The sequence below is a fragment of the Fragaria vesca genome, linkage group LG3 (genome assembly GCF_000184155.1).
Source record: "Fragaria vesca subsp. vesca linkage group LG3, FraVesHawaii_1.0, whole genome shotgun sequence".
Classification (NCBI taxonomy): domain Eukaryota; kingdom Viridiplantae; phylum Streptophyta; class Magnoliopsida; order Rosales; family Rosaceae; genus Fragaria; species Fragaria vesca.
Window position 1 is genome coordinate 2,342,819 of NC_020493.1, and position 10,223 is coordinate 2,353,041.

Consider the following 10,223-nt stretch of genomic DNA (forward strand, 5'->3'; position numbering starts at 1 on the left):
CACTCTCTCTCTCTCTCTCTCTCTCTCTCTCTCTCTCTCTCTCTAAGTCGGCCGCCAACCACGAAATCCCACCTTCATCCGGCGACGGTCTAACACTAGGCGGGTCTCTAGATCTGCTGAAGCCGTACGACTTTGTTGCCGGGTGAATGATATGTCAGCAACCAAATGTTTTAAGAGGTAATTGGCCAGAGGTTCTTAACAGCTTTTGATTAGCGTGGCTTTTCAGAGCAGGTTGGAGGTATGACACCATGGACTCGAGAAGCAGATCTGGTTTCATCTTCCCGATTCCATCTCCGTCCTTGTCTATTCATGGGAGGAGTTTTGGTTTAGTGGAGATGTTGTTTGGTCTTTAAGTTCGTGGTGACGATGAAGTTTCTTCTCCTCGGGGTATGCTTGTGGCTGCGTGGAACAAGGCGGCGGCGTCCCACGGTGGTGACATCTCACGAAGGCAATTTCATCTCACGGTGGCGACAGCTACGGTGTTCCTCTTCCATGTCATTCCTGCAACTGTGAAGAAAAGTTGGGCTAGGTAACTGTTTTGGGTTTAGGTTTAATTTCTTTTTGGGCTTTGGGATGTTTTTTTTAGTTCTTTTTATAATACCCTAGATTTTCATATCAATTTTTCTTGTATTATTTCCGGAGTTAATGAAAGAATATTTATGGGAATTCTTATTGGTTGTGCGAAGTTGAAGTTCGGGAGTATTTTTTTTAGGTGCTTTGTCTTTTAAGAGACCAAAAAGTTGACTTTATTTTTCGTAAGTTATTTTCGAAAACTTTCTTCATAAAAGTTGTAGAGTTTGGCGATACGAGTTCATAGACGCGCGGCACGCGTAAATCGGATGTCGTATGAGAAAGTTATGGTCAGAGGAAATTAGTTTTCGGTTTTGGAAAGAGTCTACGTAGAAAAATGTGTGAGAGTTATTTTTGGGAACCCTAAAGTCAGCTCTCTCTCTTCTCTCTCTTCCTCTCCCGAGCTCACCTGCACACCCAACTTTGACCGGAGCTATCTCCGTCGTCCAGCCACCGATTGGACCGTCGCCGGTCCCATTCGACTCACACGGACGTCCCCTTCAAGTCTGGGCAGCTGCTGCTCGGTGTAGCAGGCCGAAAACGAAGCTTTTGGCCGGCAAAGGGCGCTGCTATGCCACCGGTAGAAACCGCCGTATACAGCGGCGACGAGGGGCACTCTTAGGTGAGTTTTGATCCTCTCCTCCTCCTGGTAGTGGCTAGGCATAGATTGAAACAAGTTTTGAGGTTTTTGAGCCCGGATTTGCAGGTTTGAAGTTTGATTTCGGGTTGGGGTTTCGTGGCGTTTTCTGGCCAATTCCGGCCAAATTGGTTGAAACCTCAGGTATTAAAGTTGCTCTCCATGCTTCAATCTATAAGTTTCATGTTGTGAGTTTCCCCAAATATTGAGTTTGGTGGTGGCGCGTGGGGCTCACTCGCCGCCGCTTGTGGCGGCGCGTCCGGGCAGTGTGGGGGTTTTGGTTGTCGTGTTAGCTAGTCCTTGTTAGCTACTAGTGTGTTGATGTGTGTGAAGGCTAAGTGTTGTTTTGGTTTTGGTAGCTTAGGTGCTATGTTGTTCTTGGTGTTTTTTTAGGTCATAACTTTGAAAGTTTGATCTTGGAGGTAGTATGGTTGGTTGGTTGAGTGTCCAATGACCTTGGGAGGTCTTGGAGGAAGGATTGCTCTTCTTTGGGCAACCTTTAGGTTAAGGGTACTTGTTCCTTGTTAAGAATTTACTAAGGTTTTTAATTGTGTAATTTTAGGTGTTTTGTAAGGTTGTGGTTAGCTTGATTCTTGTGTTTTGCGGAAACGCAGCGGGATATTGAGGTGAGTAAATCTCACCAAGGTTCACTTTTGAACCAAGTTTTATTATGGTCATATGATGATGATAATGATTATGATGTTGAATTTAATATTTTGCTATTATTTGTTTTTAAAAATATATGAGCTTGATCGCCAACGGCTTATAGGTAAGATAAAACAAGTTTTCCTTATGTGTTATTTTGAGGTTCATGTGATCATAATTTTATTGATTATTGATAGATTATTCTTGTGGAATATCTATATTTATGTGGAATGATATAATTTATGATGTGATCTTGTGTTGTTGATGATGATGTTGTGATATTGTGATTGTTGGATAAATAGGACTCTAAGCACTTTTGTGCCTAAGCACTTTTTTTTTCTCATGGCGTTATGAGTCTATCTTTCTTTTAGTCTTTTTCTAGTTTTCTAGGTGGGATCTTAGCCTATGATTTATTTGCTATTAGAATTTAGGCTCCTTGTGAGCCGAAATTTGTAATGAGGATGCAACTCTCATACGAATCAGATAATATTGCTTGTCCTCTGTATGCATGGCAACAGATTGATTCGTATCGTACCCTCTACTTTAATACTAATGACAAAATTGTCTTTGAGTTCAAAAAAAAAATCTCTTTTATTTTCAGTTAGATTTTTTTTTATTGGGTTAGAAATTTTTTCTTGATATTTTTCAATTTATAATCAAAAGAGTAATATTATATTCGAACTCCAAATCTCCAATATGACATCAATCGGCTAGAATTTGAAGAAAAAAAATATATTGAACATACATAAATTTTTCAAAGTTAAGAAATTAGTAGAAGTATAATAGCATAAAAACTAGTTTTTAGTATGCAAGATAAAAACTATAGTTGCTAAAAAAAACAAATGAATTGGTAAATAGTACATGTGATTACAATAGTAGTCGAAATTCAGGTGATGAATTTTGGAGAAGTGGTTTTTATTTCTTTTCTTTTGATGCATAGTAATAGTAGAGAAGCGTTAGGTTTTAGGAAAGATGAAGTTTTTTTTTTCCTTAATAATTGATAAATGTTTTTGTAATTAAACATACCTAAAAATCTGATGTGAAATATAAAATAATAGGCCAATATATTTAACATCGTTCTCAATCGATATCGATCAATACACTAATACACACACATATTCATTGACATGTACCTAACATTCCTTGATACATATCTAACTTAAAGAAGATATGATGCAAGCAATTACGTACTCCAAGAAACACATAATTGTCAAGGAACAAGATGAGAATCACAAAAATAATACAGGAGTACAGGACACAAGTTGAGTCCACCTTAAAGCCATATATGCTTCCATTCTCTGACCTAGGCTAAGTCAATATCTTGACATGCCATTGAGAACAATCAAATTCTCTTCCAAGAAGAATTAACTTACCAAAATTCCAATTAGTGCAATTGAGAAAACTAGTATTCGATTAGAGTAATGCTATATAAACCACATTTTGGGAGACCACCTAAATTCCACCTTAGGTGCCAGCTGATGTGGACTAAGCACGTCATCAAATCGTAATTTCTGTTTTTTTTTTTTATGTTTCTATTTTTCCTAATAACGATTTTTTTTTTTAAACTTTCTTGAATTTATCAAATTTTATTAAGTTCTACTTTTTAGATTGTTGATCAGATCTGATCTTATGTGCGCGATGATTTCGATTCATCAATCGACGTTGTCGATCACATCCGTTCTCACCTTCTCGATCAGCTCCTCTTCGATTTATCAACACCTTCTCAATTTTCTTCGCAAGCGTCGTTTAACAAAAACTCTGCTATGTGTTATTGAGTATGAAATGGAAAATATCATATTTAAGAAATAGGGTTTAGGGGGAGGAGTGAATTTGATTTATAGAAGTTTCTGGTGTCATTCAAATATCTTTAACCTCCATTCCGTGCTTACTTTCTTGATCTTGTCTATTGAGAAGATTAGAGTTGTCCAATTGAAGAGGAGGTGAGAGCTAGCTACGGTTGAGACTTGAGAGGACATGGTTGAAGAGAGAGAGATGAAAAGAATGTCTTGTGAAGACGTCGCAGTTAAGATCATATATAAACCATAATAATAGGATCTAAAGGATTGCTGAAGTTGAAATGGCTTTACACTCTTTAATATAGTTATACACAACTGAAGTGGCTGGGAAAAAAATAATGTTCCTCCGTCCAGTTCATCATAAAGGCTTTTGATTTTAGGGTATTGATCAGGATTCCCTAATATCAGGTGAAGGTTGATTAGAGTAAAGCAATAATGATATACAATGAATTGATATATGATTAACCCTAGGTACGTGCAGGCTTGCAGCAAAGATCGATATTGGGTGCAATTGTGGCTCTTAAGATCTTTATGCAGATGGTTTCCTCCATTGAGTCCTTTTTTGCATTTCCTCTTATTATAATTAAGCTTTTTAAGACTGATTCAGTAAAGTTAAAAAGAAAAACAAACTAGGAATTTGGTAATTCATAATATGGAAATATAATAATGAATTGATGATGTGGTTATGTCACATCAGCTGCCACATATAAGATGAGCTCTATATGGTTCACCAAAAGGTGGTTCATCTAGCATTACTCATTTGATTACGGGAGGGGATCAGTGGAAAGCACAAGATCTGAACTATTTCCAATTTTCCAAAGACATATATAGATAAACAATACTCTACCGGAACCAAAGCTTCACTCCTTCCATTTCCTTTACAAGCTCATAAACATAATGCTTGACAATTCACCAACAAAGAGAAAGAAAAAACAAACAGAGAGAGAGAGAGAGACAGAAAGCTAGAATAATGGAAGGACCACGTTCGAAATCTAGCATAAAATCAGAGCTACTACGTAACTCCATGCATGGTGATCACACCCATCAGTTTAGGATGCTCCATCACCTCTTATTTTGCGACATTATTTTTAAGATAGTTAACGAATGCACCAATGTAGTGATCATGTTGCAGCTTGTGATCTCCAATAACTGCAGCAGCTTTCCTCGCATTGCTTCTCAGCTGCTCTCCTTCTTCTTCCACCATTGCTAACCTCAGTGATTTTGCTATTTCCTCTCTACTAAACGACCCGTCTTCGTTGCGCTTCACTTCGGCAGCCAGACCCTTCTCTACCAGAAGCCTTGCATTCAAAGGCTGATCATACACGAAGGGTAACACAACAAGGCAATGCCCAAATTGCAGAGTCTCAATCACCGAACCCCAACCAGAATGAAACAAAGAGCCCCCAATTGATGGGTGCCCCAAAATTTCCATTTGGGGCACCCATCCGAAGCAAACAAGCCCTTTCTCTGATGTTCTGTCAGTAAAACCTAAAGGCAAAAAATCATCCGCTTCATCACTCCTAGTTGAATTGGGTTTTCTGAGTCCCCAAAAAAATGGCAGTTCCGATAGCTCCAGCCCATGAGCCATCTCATGAACTTGTTCTTTGCTTAACCTACACTCACTCCCGAACCCCACAAACACAACTGACCTGGGTTTTTGCTTATCAAGCCAATCAAACATAGACGCATCGGAGTTTACTTCCCCTTCTGCCCTTTTCCCAGGTTGATCAGGAGGAAGTACACCAGTGGGAATCACTGGCTTTCCAGTAATTTTCTTGTACACTTCCAAGTAGTCTCCTTCAATCTCACTGCAAGTACGAATCGCCAAAACTTGACTTGCTGATACGATCCTGGCAAGCCTCCAAGTAAAACACATCCCACTGATCCCAGTTTTATTTACTTCCCAAGAGAGAAGCTGTTCAACGGCTTCATAGTCCTTCAATGCCAGCAAAGAAGGAAAAGTGATCCATTCTCGTGGAGATGTCAAGCTTTGTCTAGTTTGGAGAACACCGTTTCTGGTTGCACCAGTGAGATGTTCAGGGGGGCCAAAGAAAACACAGGCTGCAGCACTGAAAACTGAGAAGTAGGCTAGTGGAACATCATACTCTTTAGCAATGTCGACCACCCAGTGAGTAAAGAAATCGGCTATAATCCAATCTGGCATTTTATCTGCAATGAACTGCTTGATTGGTGTTTGGAGAAGATCAACTGCGACCTGTAAGTTTGCATACTGTTGTACGGGTACATCGACACTGGCCTCAGCTCCTTCCGGCAAGAAGTCAGGTTCCAGAGGAGGAAAGGGAATGGGGACTAGGTTTATGAAAGGTTGCAAGTCGGGTGGGATTTTGGGGAGCCTTTCGATGTTTCTGGGTGTCGATATAAAGGATACATGAACTTTGGCCTTGGCCAAGGCTATGGAGAGTTGAAAGAAGGGCATCAAATGGCCAAAGGCAGACCATGGAAGCATCACAACATGAAGCTCCTTAACCATTTCTGACATGTCTGCAGGCAAAAATTAGTTCGCTCAAATGCTCAATGTGCATAGATCTGGCTCGATCTGTGGGTTGAACTTTATAGGATGTAAGGCAATTATTTTTGCTATGATGCATTACTGCATTATCTCGTCTTTGCTAAAGAAATTTATTACATTGTCCCTACGACTGATATCATATGGTTGAGTTGTATTTGATTCCATGAAAGTAGTGCTTGATTACCGAGATCATGAACAAGCAGTCAACTAGTCGAATAATCCAGAAAGGCAGATAACAGACATTCCTCAACAAGTAGTCAACTACTTCATTACTGAACAAGATTTGCACAATTCTGTTCGTAATTAATTACTTACTAAGCAGGCATGCATCTTACTGTATAGAGTGGGAAAAAGAGTAATGATTCCAACTTTCCAAGCAATTGAGTAACTAATAATCAACGGAAAAGCTCGAATCAAAAACACATACAGTATGTAACTATGTAAGTTCGAAGAATGCTAATGACGACGCAGATGGGGGTGATTTGAGAGCAAGGAATGGTTTCTGGCTTTATGCATATAGCCAATTAACCGCAATGTAGAAATAAAATTTTCATATATCACCGGCCAGTACATCTTCTTTTCAAATAGACAATATCTTTGATGCGAATAACAGAGTCGTAGCAGCAGTTACGTAGCAATCTGTACGTTTTAGTGTCGTTTTGAATCGTTTTAGTTGTTCTTTAAATTTTGAATGAAAACTTTTCTTTTTTTTTTAAATGACAAAAAAAAAAGGAAGAAGAAGAGGTTTTTTCATCCTCAATATCTTGGGTTCGACTTTTCTAACACAAAAAAAAGAAAGAGTATTATTATTCATTTTGACATTGTTCATTTTATGCCGCACCATAATATGGAGTTCATTTTAATTTTACTATATCAATCATCAACGAGTACTGCAATAACAACAATAGTGATAATAGTTGTATTTGATTATCCATGTAATGTTTTCAGAAATTGCAAGTTTTGTACGCCTATGAAAGAGTCCATGTTTGTCATTAGCGAAGATAAGATTAACATACCCGAATGATGTATGAAGACGAATCAACATGGAAAACAACTACTACATTACTGCACATCTGTGCACAATACAATTCTGTTCATTATTAAGCAGCCTACTGTAAGGCGCCATAGAGTGGGAAAAAGAATTTTGATTCCAAGCCATTGAATAATTAATGGCCAACAAAAAAGCTCGAAACCAAAAGACACAGGTGGGATTTACAGACATTTTGACTCACTTAGTGTGCGATGATCAGATAGTCGCGTCTCAACTTGTTACATTTATAAAGATTGGTGATATCTTGAAACCTCACTAATGTAAGAATTATTAGCTTCAATCATGAAATACTTGGCAAAAGGTGGAGACATGTTTGATGCAATACTGAAATCAAATCATCATTTTAATTATAAAGAACAATTGAACAAGACTTCCAAATTTAAAGTACGAATAATGGGAATCAAATTGAAAAGCTTAAAAGAACCAAGCAAGCAAAGATACGATGACCCCTAGAGCAGCTGGAACACCCAGAGCTGCTGCCTTGCTTTCCATTGGAGCTGGTGCAGGTGCAAATTCTTCAGCAGCAACTGTGGCTTTGAAAGAAGCAAAGCTCACAAGGACAATGATGTAGATGGTGAAAACCATAGCCATTCTGCAACCCTCCATTTCTGCTAACTAGTTCTTGGATATGTAAGCAAAGATGAAGTGCTTTATGGCTTTGATTGTGGGAAATGAGAAGGTGCAAAGTGGGATTTATAGGGAAGATTGTTGGGAGTTGGCTAATGAGAATGTGCCAGCTGCTAATTGTGTTATTTTAACCACAAACAACATCATTTGGTGGTAGTGTGGGTTTTCTCATATATAATTCTCTCTCTCACTCCACTAATCACTGTACCAGCCTGTGTTTATATTGCAATTAGAGGAATAATAGTCTTTCCAGACAAGTTTGGAATATTTGATAATTTGTTCTAGTGCTATGCATGTGATACACTGCCTCTGTGGGCACAACCATTATTTGGAGTTAAGATGAAAATTTTGTGTCATTTGTTAAACCAAGTGTGAGTTTATGTGCATTCTCAAAAAAAGTGTGAGTTTATGTGGTCAGAGAATTTGATGGGCCAAGTGTGTATTTGCTCATTTATGAAGAGTTCATATAGCTAAGGAAGTATGCTCTAGAAAATATTTTGGTCTTCCAAGTTTACAAACTATCAGAATAGTATATTGACTATGTATTCACTTTAAATAAATTATAAAAATTATAACAAAAAGGAGAAATTTTCATTGAGGACTTGAGGTTCATAACTAGTTCAAAGAGATTGAGATAGACTAAACTGACATTAAACACTTATTTTAGTTTTCATTTCCAAAACTATTATCACTCTTTTCACTTGTTAAATAACAGTCATATATAAGTTTTTTTTTCTTTAAAAGATAACTTCATAGTCATTACGATTACATTTACCAAACTGCTTGTGTTGTCTGAAATGGTTGTATTTATGTCAGTTTTATGAATAGTGTTTGTTATTATTGATATATAACTCAAAGACATTTTAGACTTAAAGACTAATCATCATCGATGTATCATGTTGAAACGTTTCCTTCTTTGGCCACTCAAGATCGGTGTTAAACTTCAATCAATCCAACATCGATCGTCATGATTTAAACATGTAGATGTGACTTTTTGAGTGTTTTATGGTCTCATCAACCCAAAAAGTGAATTGTGCCCCGAGTAGAGCTTACAAACATGATCATGTATGGATCCAAGTGTTGTTCATGCAGTCATGATCACCTTGTTAGTAATTGATCAAGAGATACATGGTCAGTCACCACTGGATGTAAATCTAGTAGTGAAGAGTATTATTTTTAAGTAGAGTTGTTTTGTTTTCAATCGTTGGATGTAAATCTAACGGTGATTAAGCATGAATCTCTTGGTCAATAACTGACCAGGTGAATATTACTAATTATTCATGTATGGATTAGGGCCACTACTAATGAAACTTTATTTGGGCCTTTCGAAATGAGGCTCCTTACCATCTTCTATATATCACTCAGCTCAAACCCTCTCGATCCTTCTCGAGCTCGTCCTCCCTCAAATAATCCCCAGAGCGCAAAAAATGAACCACGCGGTTGATCTCCGGCGAAGTAGCAAGACAGCCCCAGCCGCCAAGCTCCGAGAGATAGAAGTCCTAATAATCTCGGCGCAGGACCTCAAGGACGTGAAGCACTTAACACAGATGAGAGCCTACGCGGTGGTGTACGTGGAGAAGGACGTCCACGTGGCTAGGACGCGCGTGGACGAGCACGGCGGCACCAACCCGACGTGGAACGAGGTGGTGAGGATCAAATTCAGGGAGGAGATGGCGGACAAGGAGCACGTGCTGGCGGCGGTGAATGTGGACATCTACGCTCACGGTCACGTGAGGGAGAAGCCGGTGGGGAGCGCCAGGGTGCTGCTCTGCGACGTTTTGAAGGGCGGCGACGCCAGAGAGCCGGCGGACAATCCGATACAGTGCTTGACGGTGCAAGTGTGGAGGCCGTCCGGGAGACCTCATGGACTGCTCAACTTGTGGATCCCTCCCACCGGGAGGTTCTTGATAAGGAGGGAGTCGTTGTCGTTTAGTGTGAGGGAGGCGGAGGAGGAGGAGGAGGAGGAGGAGGAGGAGGAGGTGAAAGGTGGTGAAGAGAAGTAGGTTGGTTTGGGTTGCGGTGGATGTGTGTCAGTGCGTGGATGCGCATGTTAGACACGTAGAGCAAGCAACAGAATTGTCCTTTTTTTCATGCATGCTTTGGTTTTGTTTTTTTTTTTTCTTTTTCCCTAATTTCATGCATGTCTTTTTTCTTTTCTTGTCTCTCGCTCCATTTATGATCGAGCAATTGCCCGTTTAATACTAATTATCGAACATTATTACCCATTCCAATGAAAACTTTTTCTCTGTGCCAATTCTAATGAATATTAAGAAAAAGACGTATATATCCTTAATTATCACACACAAATCTCTCTCCACACGTCTCTCTCGTTTCTTCCTCCCGATCTGAAACGTTCTCTCTCTCTCT

At 39.1% G+C, this 10,223-nt stretch overlaps 1 protein-coding gene across 1 annotated transcript in view; it reads left to right on the plus strand.

Annotated features, from left to right (window-relative positions):
* LOC101310880 overlaps positions 1 to 10,223 on the plus strand; it is a 1,534,871-nt gene that overhangs the window by 129,850 nt on the left and 1,394,798 nt on the right. The gene's annotated exons all lie outside the window — the stretch shown is intronic.